The sequence below is a fragment of the Synchiropus splendidus genome, chromosome 9, assembly GCF_027744825.2.
Source record: "Synchiropus splendidus isolate RoL2022-P1 chromosome 9, RoL_Sspl_1.0, whole genome shotgun sequence".
Lineage (NCBI taxonomy): Eukaryota > Metazoa > Chordata > Actinopteri > Syngnathiformes > Callionymidae > Synchiropus > Synchiropus splendidus.
In genome coordinates, this window is record NC_071342.1 from 1,685,261 (window position 1) to 1,696,954 (window position 11,694).

The window sequence follows — 11,694 nt, forward strand, 5'->3', positions numbered from 1 at the left end:
CATTCATTGCTGCCATCAGAGGAGTTTCCTTGGCAGAAACCTGCCAAGCAGCCTCCTCGGCTTCTGCCTCATCTTTTGCAGATTTCTATTTGTCTGACGGAGCACCTTCTTCTTTGCCTCACGTTGTCCTGTTTACAGGTGCTTCCAGCAGCTCTGGACAATAGATGAGAGAATCGCTCTCTTTGGCAGCGCTTTGTCATGGGCCAAACGTGTCTCCACTGGCGAGTTCTCCCTCCAAATATGGACGGTTATTAGTGCCTAGTTCTTCCACGTTGGGCTCAAACTAGTGCTGTGGCCATGGGATGGCGTCAGGTTCCCCTGTGTAGTCGCCGGAGCAGGGAAGTACCTGGTTTGGCAACAAGAGGGCCCCAGGGGGACACCCATACCCGCTGTATGGAGGGTTACTCGTGAAACTTCACTACATTCGGACTAACAACATTTTGCGCGACCTTGGGGGTGAGGTCATTGCCGTAAGACATCGAGTAGGCCGGACTGGCGTGAGACCTGGCGTTTGGAGATAGCAGCAGGTCTCTTGGCACGCCACCCCTCTGTGATTAGAGACAGGCCACCGGTGAATCTTATCCGCAGTGTTGCTCCCCACACAAGGTCCAGCTCCAATCATTAAGGCGTCTGGACGTTGCAGTTCTTTCCTGTTTGCACTCTGCATTGTTTATCTCAGGACAGTCTATGTGGTGAGGATTCTCTCTCCACCTAGTCAAGTTGACCTGCCTGGCGAACCTGGAGTTACGGGCGGAGCCCCGACTAGCGCATCTCCACATTAGCCAAAGGTTCTCCCATCTCTGCCACACCCGGACTTCAGTCATTGATGGATGGGAGAAGCGACGGAGCAATCCAGCTGGGTCACACAAGGTTCCTGGTGGGGGTGCATCCATCGCCATGTGGTCTCCTCTTCTGCACGGTCAAGTTCTTGGCCAGAGGGAGAGACCAGCAGGCGAAGCAAGGGCTTTGCCTCCTGATCTCAATATTCCTTCCATTTCTCCTACACTCGGACTACGGTCAAAGAGAGATGGAAATAAGGAACGATTGAAAGCAGATAAAGAGAAGATAAAGGGCAGATAAAGGTGCTTGGCGTTCCGAAACCAACCTTATCTCAGACTGAAAAAGCATTTTCTGCATTGTGCCATAACGTCTCAGGGAATCTTCAGAACATGACATTTTGACCTCCCAGTATAGCAGAATGGGTCTTTCTAGTAGTTGCACATCAAATCTAAGCTGTTTGAAGTGTTTTTCGAAAGTTATCAACATTTTAGGTTTGGCGTTCCGAAACCCACCTTATCTCAGACTGAAAACGCGTTTTCTGCATTGTGCCACAACTTCTGAGGGAAGCTTCAGAAGATTAAATTTTCACCTCCCACGACAGCAGAAAGGGTCTTTTTTGTAGTTGCAGCAGAAATCTACGCTGTCTGAACTGTTTTTAGAGGGTTATCAACAATTTTATTTTTGCCCGTCCCCAACCCACATTCTCTTCAGACGAAAACGCGTTTTACGCACTGTTCACTCACTGCAGAGCGATGCCCCAGAAAATGAAATTTTCACCTGCCACTATAGCAGAAACGGTATTACTACAAGGTGCAGAACTAACTCAACCTGTCTGAAGTGTTTTAAGAGTGTTAACATTTTTATTTTTGTCGGTCTGTAAACCATGTTTTCTTTGGGTGAAAACGCATTTTATGCACTGTTCACTCACTGCTCAGGGATGCCAGATAACATGATAATTTCTCGAGCAGCTATAGGAGAAACACTCTTTCTCGTAAAATAAACACTGAACCTACATTTCTGAACTGTATTTCAGGGGGTTATCAACTATTTTTTTTCCTGTTTTAGAAACCGAGCTTCTCTCGAGCTGAAAACGTGTTTTCTTGCACTGTTCACTCACTGATCAGAATATTTTAAGAACCTGAAAATATTACCTGCAAAAACAGTCTTTCTAATATATTCAACACTAAACCTACATTTTTGAACTGTTTTTAGAGGGTTATCAACAATTTTATTTTTGCCGTTCCGAAACCTACATTCTCTTTGGCCGGAAACGCATTTTACGCACTGTTCACTCACTGCTCAGCGATTCCCCAGAAGATGAAAATTTCACCTGCCACTATAGCAGAAAAGGTATTTTGACAAGGTGCAGAACTAACTCAACCTGTCTAAAGTGATTTAAGAGAGTTATCAACATTTTTACTTCTATCTCTATTACTATTATTCCTTTGGCTGAAAACACGTTTTATGCACTGTTTACTCACTGCTCAGGGATGCCTCACAACATGAAAATTTCACTTGCCACTATAGGAAAGGCACTCTTTCTAGTATATTCAACACTAAACGTACATTTCAGAACTTTTTTTAGACTTTTTCTCAGCGATGCCTCAGAACATGAAAATTTCAACTAATACTATAGCAGAATCTGCTATAGTCTTTCTAGTAGCTGCAGAACTAATTCAACCTCTCTGAAGTGGTTTCAATGAGTTATCAACATTTTAATGATTGTCGGTCTGAAAACCACTGTCCCTCGGGAGAAAAAGCATTTTCTGCACTCTTCACTGACTAATCAGAATAGCCTGAGAGCAGTGAAAATATCAAGTGTAAATATAGCAAAAAGACTATTTCTAGTATATTCAGCACTCACACATTCAAAGCGATTTTATATTTTGAAAATGGCGTTCACTGCACTGTTCAAACACTGCTCAGTCGTGACTCAGAACATGAAAACTTCAACTGCAACAATAGGAAAAACTCTCTTTCTAGTATATTCAGCACTAAATGTACCTTTCTGAACTGTTTATCAGTGTGTTATCAACTTCTTTTTTCCTGGTCAGAAACCGAGCTTCTCTCAGCCTGAAAACATGTTTTATGCACTGTTCACTCACTGCACAGGGATGCCTCAGAACATAAACATTTCACGTGCCAATATAAGCAGAAGGAGTGTTTTTAGTAAGTGCCAAACTAATTCAACTTGTCTGAAGTGGTTTCAGAGAGGTTACAACATTTTCATGTCTATCTGTCTCAAAACCACAGTCCCTCGGGCTGAAAAAGCGTTTTCTGCAATGTTCAGTCACTGCTCAGCGAAGGCCTCAGAACATGACAATTTGATGACAAAAAACTGCCTTTCTAGTGTGACGGCCATTTATGTGTGGTCACAGAGTATGTGTTAGATGTCATTTAATTATTTTAATTAAATAATTTAATGGAGTTGATTAACCGGCAGGTATATAATTAGGTCAGTAGAGGGCAGGAAAGGACAGAGGTTAGGCATTGAAGATGTGTGGGTAAATAGGAAGTGACACTTTTTTTTATTACTTTTCTCACCATCGACAAATGTGGAAGCCTAGTGTGACTCTGTCCTCATTTAGTTTCAGGTTAGTCAAATCCATTTGTTTATAATGCTTGTTCCACTTGGGATTGATTGATTGGGGGTCTGAGTGTGTGGATGGTGACATGGTTTTTAAGTATACTGTTTTTCCTTCGTACTTTGAGTTCGCTCTGTGTGGATGTGGCACTTGTAAGCTCATACTGACAACCTACGCTGACATGGCACGGGTGATTGAGTTGTGTGGAGTTCGGTTTCCTTGTGGTGAATAACGGTGAAAAGTAAAGTTTTATTATTTCCCAACACTAGCCAAAAGGTTTAATGGCAGAGTTATACATTCAGATAAAAATAAATTATGCATGTGGTTCATGATGTATGACAGTTGTTGTATGACAAAGTGAGATGTTTGGGAGTGATGTTTCAGAAAGACATCTAATTGTGGTGTGGGTTACCACAAAGAAAAAACAGAATCCCTTGGATTACTTTTCTCACCATCGACAAATGTGAAAGCTTTGTGTGGCTCTGTCCGCATTTTGTTTCAGACGGCGTTCTACTGACCACATTGAGACGCCACGTTTGAACTGAAGACAAGGTCACAGTATTCAGACCTGTTACAGATGCATAGTTTCAGATACAAAGTTTTCTTCACGCTTTTGGAGGGAGCAGAGGTGAGAGCAGCGGACTGGTCTCTCCAAGATGAGAAGCGATGATCAGCACAGCTATGATTTGGACGGCTGAGGTCACCCCGCCCCTTCGACCAGTGACGGTGTTCCCCCCCGGGCAGTGGCTGTGTGTGGAGGAGGCGCCACGAGCGTAGCACCACGCCGACAGACTGTTGAAACTCCAAAATCTCTGGTAAAGTGAGAGAGGATCTGCGATGTATGAGCCTGTCCACGGAGCTCATAAAGAGCGCGTGATGTTCTCAAGCACTATGAGCTGGTTGCCGACGGTGTAAACATGGGTGGGATGGTCACTCCTCCCGGGGCGAACGCATCATGCATAGTGCATGACGGCTGAATGAGCGGGAACGCCGCGGTGGGAATCCAAACCCTCCACCAGGCAGTAAGCTCCGTACCTGACCAAGTGCGGTCCTAGTGCCAGTGGAGTGTAAGAACCGCGCCGGGAATAGTCCAGATTTCTTCCAGTTGTGGTCAGACAACATGCGGTCGTGCCCTTGGTGTAGTCTCGCCATCCAACGCCAGCTGGCCGTTAGTGAAGTGGGATGATTCTTGAGCTGGCGGCGGAGAGAGAGCTCAACTTCGATACGACGGCGGCGGATGACATGAGGCGCAGGAGAAGATCAAGCGGGAACGTACTTGACTCCACCACACGGAACTCAGCCAACTCTGGGAACAGAGTCTCCAGATCCACCTCATAGCAGCACCTGGCTCTCGTCAAACTCATCCCATGGCTTGGAAGCAGGAAATGTGGAACGGCTGCTTGTAGGCCAGTCGCAGCGCCCTATTCGTATGGGATTAGTGTTGAATATAGTCGAAAGAGTGTTTTTTCTGTAGTTGCAGGCGAAACTTTCATGTTCTGAGGCATCGCTGAGCAGTGAGTGAACAGTGCAGAAAACGCGTTTTCAGCCCGAGGGATTGTGTTTTTTTGTCCGACAAACATAAAAATGTTGATAACTCTTCTGACAGGTTGAATTCGTTCTGCAGCTATGAGAAAGACCCCTTCTGGAATAGAGGCAGGTGATATTTTTATGTTCTGAGATTATTCTGATCAGTCAGTGAACAGTGCAGAATATGCATTTTCAGCCTGAGAGAAGCTTGGTTTCAGACTGTCAAAAATACAATAGTTGATAACCCTCTAAAAACGTTTTGCCTATAGTTGCAGGTGATATTGTCAAGTTCCGAGGCTTTTCTGATCAGTGAGTGAACAGCGCAAAAAATGCGTTTTCTGCCCGAGAGAAGCTGCGTTTCACACCGAAAAAGATAAAGATTTTGTTCCATCTTTGAAACCACTTCTGACTGTCACGGGTCAAGACGTGGAGCAGGACCCAAGTGCAGTGGTGAAAGTCACAGGAGGCAGGAACGAGTCAACATTTTAACATGTTGAATTAGATCGGCACCTACTAATAAGACCCCGGTCTGCTTTAGTAGCAGGTGAAATTTTTATGTTCTGAGTCAGTCCTTAGCAGTGAGTGAACAGTGCAGAAAACGCATTTTCAGCGCAAGTGACTGTGGTAATTACATTTTTACAAACATAAAAATGTACTTACCTCTGAAACCACTTCAGACATCGTGATTAAATTCTGCAACTACTAGAAATACCACTTCTGCTATAGTTTGAGGTGACATTTTCATGTTCTGAGTCCCGCCTAAGCAGTAAGTGAACCGAGCAGAAAACACGTATTCAGGCCACGAAAAGGTGGTTTTCAGACGAACAAGCATTAAAATCCTGATAACTCTCTGAAACCACACAGAGAGGTTGAATTAGTTCTGCTGCTGCTAGAAAGACAGCTTCTGCTACAGTGTCAGGTGAAATTTTCATGTTCTGAGGCATCGCTGAGCAGTGAGTGAACAGTGCAAAAATGCGTTTTCAGCCCGAGAGAGGTTCGGTTTCTGACCAGGAAGAATAAAAATTGTTGATTCCACCCTGAAAATAGTCCAAAAAAGTGGATTTAGTGCCGAATATACTCGAAAGACTCTTTTTCCAACAGTTGCAGCTGATATTTTCATGTTCTGGCACTATTCTGAGCAGTGAGTGAACTGTTCAGAAAAACAGGTTTTCACCCGAGTGACGGTGGTTTTCAGAATTGACAAACATAAAAATGTTATCACTCTGCAACCACTTCAGAAATGTTGAATTAGTTCAGCACCTACTAGAATGACCGCTTCAGCTATCGTGCCAGGCGAAATTTTCATGTTCTGAGACAGCCCTGAGCAGAGATTAAACAGTGCAGAAAACGTGTTTTCAGTCCGCGGGACCTGTACCTTTCAGACCAACAAACATAAAAATGTTGATAACTCTCTGAAACCCCTTCGGAGACATTGAATTTGTTCTGCAGCTACGAGAAACACCCCTTAAGCTAAGCTGGTGGGCGCTCATGAATCCTGTTTGGACTCAATCAACCAGTAGTCCAAGTACGTCAGAATCCGCAGACCCTGTCTTCTTAGTGGTTCGAGCCACTCCTCCACGCACTTGGTGAAAAAACGAGGCACTAGACACTAGAGACCGTGTTGTGGAAGTAGGCCTCTGCAAGATCTATGGAGGTCATCCACTCTCACACTCCAGGAGTCTGCTGGTAGTCCGGAACCGCTGTCTGGTCATGAATTGGTTGAGGAGACTGAGATTCAGAACAGGTCTCCACTCTCCTGTCTTCTTGGGTTCCAGAAAGTATCTGGAGTAAAATCCAGTGTAGGAGGATTGCTTTGGCAGTAGCTCAATTATTTGCTTTGTCAGGAGAGCGCTGTCCTCCTCCATCAGACATGACCGCTGGTTCTCTGAGTTCACTCAGGTCCATGTGGTGACGCAGAACCTGGGGGTTGACTGTGTAACTGAAGGCCGTTTCAATGACCGTGTATTTTCTCCATCCATATGGGCAGGTGAGGAGACAGGCTCTTTCAATTCGGAAGATACTCTTTCAAGATAGGAGCCTTGAGCACAGGAGCGGACCCGGACTCCGGGGCGGGTCTAGGACGAAAGGGTCATCGGTGCACAGTGCCCACTCCTCTGGGAACTTCAAGTCCCGCTGGTTCTTCAAAAACACACTCGCTTTTGTCAGCTGAGCCGTCAGAGGAATTCGGTTCCCCAAACTTGCAGTGTACAAAGATCAAGATCTGATCAAGATTCTCCTAAGATGGAGACCCGAGGGACCGGCCCAATCAGCCTCAGAAAGAGATGACTCTGTAGATGACGATGTCCTGCTTGCCTCTGAACAGAATCACAGACAGACATCGCTTCAGACATCACACGAGGGAGCTGAGAACAGAGCAGGTCTGGCACGCAGTTCCTACTGAGTGATCCTCTGAAGTGGTGGCTTTCGCGGTCCTGTGGCGACCCCTGCTAAAAACTGGCGAGTCTGAGTAATCAGAAGAGTTAATGGCAGAATTGAAACTCCCCTGACTTTTGGCTGGAACCGGGATCTGTTGAGAGACGGCAAAGAGTTATTTGACGCCTATGCTTCTTATTGTGGCGAAACTGAGGAAAAACATAACGTCTTGGCTCCATAAACTTCCCCAGGGACAGTTCTGGCATCAGGTATAAGGAGGCAGAGACCGTTACTATACTGCTCGGTCTCCTGAGACGATGTCAAACAAAAAAAAAATTTTGAAGCCGGAGTTCGGACTGACTGGAACCGGAAGAGAACTTGGCGGATGATAAACCCTAATTTTGGGCATAGAAGAAACAGACCCGATACCAAAGTAATGCATCTTATTTTTTTTCCAAGTTAGACTAGGTTTAGATGCATACTTTTAGATACAAAGTTCTTCCTACGCTTTTGGAGGGAGCAGAGGTGAGAGCAGACGACTGGTCTCTCCAAGAGGAGTGGCGATGATCAGCTCAGCTATTATACGGCTGTTCCCCCCAGGCGGCGGCTGTGTGTGGAGGAGGCGCCGCGAGCAGAGCACCACGGATTATTGTGTCTCCAAAATCTCTGTGGGAGTCCACGGAGCTCATAAAGAGCGCAATGATGTTCTCAAGCGCTATGAGCCGGTTGCCGACAGTGCAGACACCATTCTACTGCGCGATGGCGGCTCTGTCAGCGCCGGGTGGGATGGTCACTCCTCAAGGGGGAGGTCAAGCTCCAGGTGCGAGGGCATCGCGCATGACCGCTGAGTGAGAGGGAACGCTGCGCCACAAATCCAAACCCTCCACCTATTAAGCTCCGTACCTGACCACGTGCGGTCCTCGTGCCAGTAGAGTGTCAGAACTGCGCCGGGAAATAGTCTGGATTGAATGAGACTAGCAGTGGATGTTTACCCAACAGACGGCAGTCCACACCCATTTGGCATTATTTGCTTTGAGTGTTGCGGGTGCTTTAGCATTTCGAATAGTGAACTGCACTTAGGGGGGCAGAGGACTGCCTGCTAGCCTTGAAGTAGCCATGCTTTGGAGGGACGCCCCAGGATTGGAGGTCCGCTCAAAATTTCTGCCCCGTGCTAAAGGACTGTTTGCGAGGGAGGCAGGCTCCACGGACAGCTGGACACAAACATATTCCAGGAATATTACACCAGCCTTTCTACTTCACTGGAAGTGCCAGGGCACTCCGCAAAATGTGATTGTGAAATTACAGAGGCGTGAATGAGTGACTCGGTAATTGTGAAATTACAGCTGGAGCCGGCGCATCTGGCACATCAAGAGAAGAAGCTTGAGACTTGAAGGGGTGTGGAGCGGCTCATCTGGACCACGGAAACTTCAGGCAGGACTGAGGTCTCATCGCAGTGACGGCAGAGACTTGTCGCATCACCGCAGGAGTGGATTTAACAGCAGGAGACTCAGCGCTTGTGCCGCTCTGTGCGTGGACGATCATCGGCAGCAGCTTCTCCCGGGGTAGTTGGCTGACTTTTTTTTTATTATTATTCGTATTGAATTCGCTCCTTCCAGCGCCTCGGCCTCGAGCGCTCTTCCGGGCCTGGTCGCCTATTCTGAAAACTTCTGAACCGAGCATGTTGATCATGCTGAACTTTCTGGTTTGACTGTTTCAGTTCCACTTTCTTCTTCAAATTTGGGTGTAGCAGATCCAACATGCACCTCAACTTCCTCCCCATCAACATTTCTGCAGGAGACAGTCCTGTTGTTGACTATGAAGTTATCCGATAACTGAATAAAACTCTACTGTCGAAACAGGGTAGACCTCCAACCACTTTGAATGTGCATCAATCACCACCAAGAACATCTTTCCCATGAACGGCCCAGCATAATCAACATAAAGTCGTCGTCACCGTTGGTCAGGTCACTCCCACGGGTGTTGCGGTGCACAGGCCGAAGCGTTCTGGTGTTCCTGACAAGTGGAACACGATTTGACCGAACTTTCAATATCACTGTCTATATTAGGCCACCACATATAGCTACGAGCCAAACCCTTCATTTAACTCATTTCAGGGTGCAATTGATGCTGCTTCCACGTAAGACCACATCCTTTTTGCCGAATCACCACACGGCACACCCACAGTACACACCCATCTTGTACACTCAGCTCCTGTTGCTTCATAGTGTATGGACTGAAAGCAACATCCAGGTTACAGGGCCACCCTCTGAGTATGTATTTATTCTCTCGGGCGAGTACGGGGTCTTTACTGGTCCACCTACAAAGCTCTTCCGAGTTGACCACTGAACTCTGATCCTGCTCTACCAATAATACCTGGTCTTCTGAGTCTGGATGCCCAAGTTTCTCTGGAAGTGGAAGTCTACTGAGAGCATCTGCGTTTGCATTGTCCTGTCCACGTCGGTACACCATGGCATATTCATATGCTCTTAACAGAATAGCCCATCTCATGATCCTCTGAGAACTCATGCGTCACACACACTCACAGCAGCAGAAAAAAACTATTTGCAGTTGGATAAAGAGGGCTTAGCAGTTATTTTTGGGGTGCAGTACTTTCACAAATATTTGTGTGGACTTAAATTTGTGATTTGTACACAGACCATAAGCCCTTATTCAGTCTGTTTCATGAAGGAAAAGCTGTGCCTCCCATGAGTTTTCTGCTCCCCCTTCCAGTCTGTGTGCCAAGACTGCCCCCACCCCATAAGGTGAGGTATCACATGACAGTACCAGTTGTTTTTGTTCATCGTAATGAACCAACACTTGACTGCTTTGTAGTAACTTCTTTGCCTGCTTAAAAGCCTCTTCTTGCTCAACCGCCCACCTCCATTTCTCATCTTTCCTCAGTAACTTGTGTAATGGAGCCGGCACAGTAGACAAGTTCGGCAAGAATTTGTTATAAAAGTTTAGCAAACCTAGAAAAGCTTTAACCCTCGTATTATGCTTAGGGTCAATTTGACCCATATCCGTTTTTGTGTTCATAAAAGTAGTGGTTATCCTGACTTTTTCTTCATGAAATTTTGTGACTTTTCCTCATTAAGGGTCATGAACAGATGTGTAAAATCTGGACAATTTGATGTCAAGTGAAGTGTCTGTACAGAGTTGGTACACAAAGATGATGTTGCAGGTCATTTTGACCCGGATTCTTTAATGTGGGTAAGTGGCTGTTCAGACCCAAAATAAACATGTCTCTCTGATATACCTATTTAGACTGCCCAGCTATGTGTATTTTGATTGATTTGATTGTCTGAATAGCCATTCAGACCCAGCTGTGTGTAGAGGGGAAACTTTCTCTCCCTTGTTCTTGTCAGTGTTCTCATGTAGTCTCTTTGACAAACACACCAAAAATGAGCTCCAGAAGGTTTACAGTACATGCCTAACAAGCCCGCCAAGTATGGCATCAAAATATGGGTGGCCTGTGAAGCAAAATCTAGCTATGCCGGGAATATGCACGTATACAGTGGAAAGCTACCTGGAGGAGCAGCCGAGAAGAATCAGGGGATGCGTGTGGTGCTGGAGATGAATAAAGGGCTGCAATGTCATAAAATCACGTGACGTCACATTTACATTTACATCCTATCGCCTTGGAGATGAACTGCAGAATAGAAAGCTGAACAGCGGGAACAGTCAGAAAAAATAAGCCAGAACTTCCCAAGGAAATTCTGAAGGTGCAGGGCAGACCTCTGCATTGCTCAATATTTGCTCAAACGGAACCGACGTCGGCTTTTCCTGGAAGAACTTGGCAAAGCACTTGTCACTCCCAAGCTGCAGAGTCGAGCCAGGCCACCTCGATGCCCAGCAACTGCCGTCATTGAAAAGGTCAAGCTCACATCACCCAACCAATCTGCAATGGATGCTTTGGATACAATTGTGAAGAAACGGAAAAGATGCCAGATCTGACAGTAAAACAAGTACCTGTTTTGTGAAATGCAAGAATAACATCTGTTACATTCTGTCCATTATGTGGAGAGCATTGAACAAGATGAACATTGAAAAATGGGGCAGATATGGTACCAGAGCATCCTGGACTGCTTTGACCTTCGCTGACATTGGATGCAGGCCTGTCCTGTCCACTTGATTACTCAAGAATGTTACTTTGTTTCCCATGAACTGACGCTTGCTCCGTTTCAACCACAGCCCTTTATCCTCCAACCTCTGCAGCACTTCGTTGAGTGTTTGCAGATGCTGTCATCTCTTCCTCTCAATATAATGTCCTCTAAATACACTGCCACATTTGCCATACCTTGAAGTACATTCTCCATGGTGCGTTGGAAAATAGCAGGACTGGAGTTTACTCCAAAAGGCAGACGTGTATATGTAAAAAGACCTTTGTGAGTGCTGACACTCACAAACTTCCTTGATTCCTCTTCAAGGA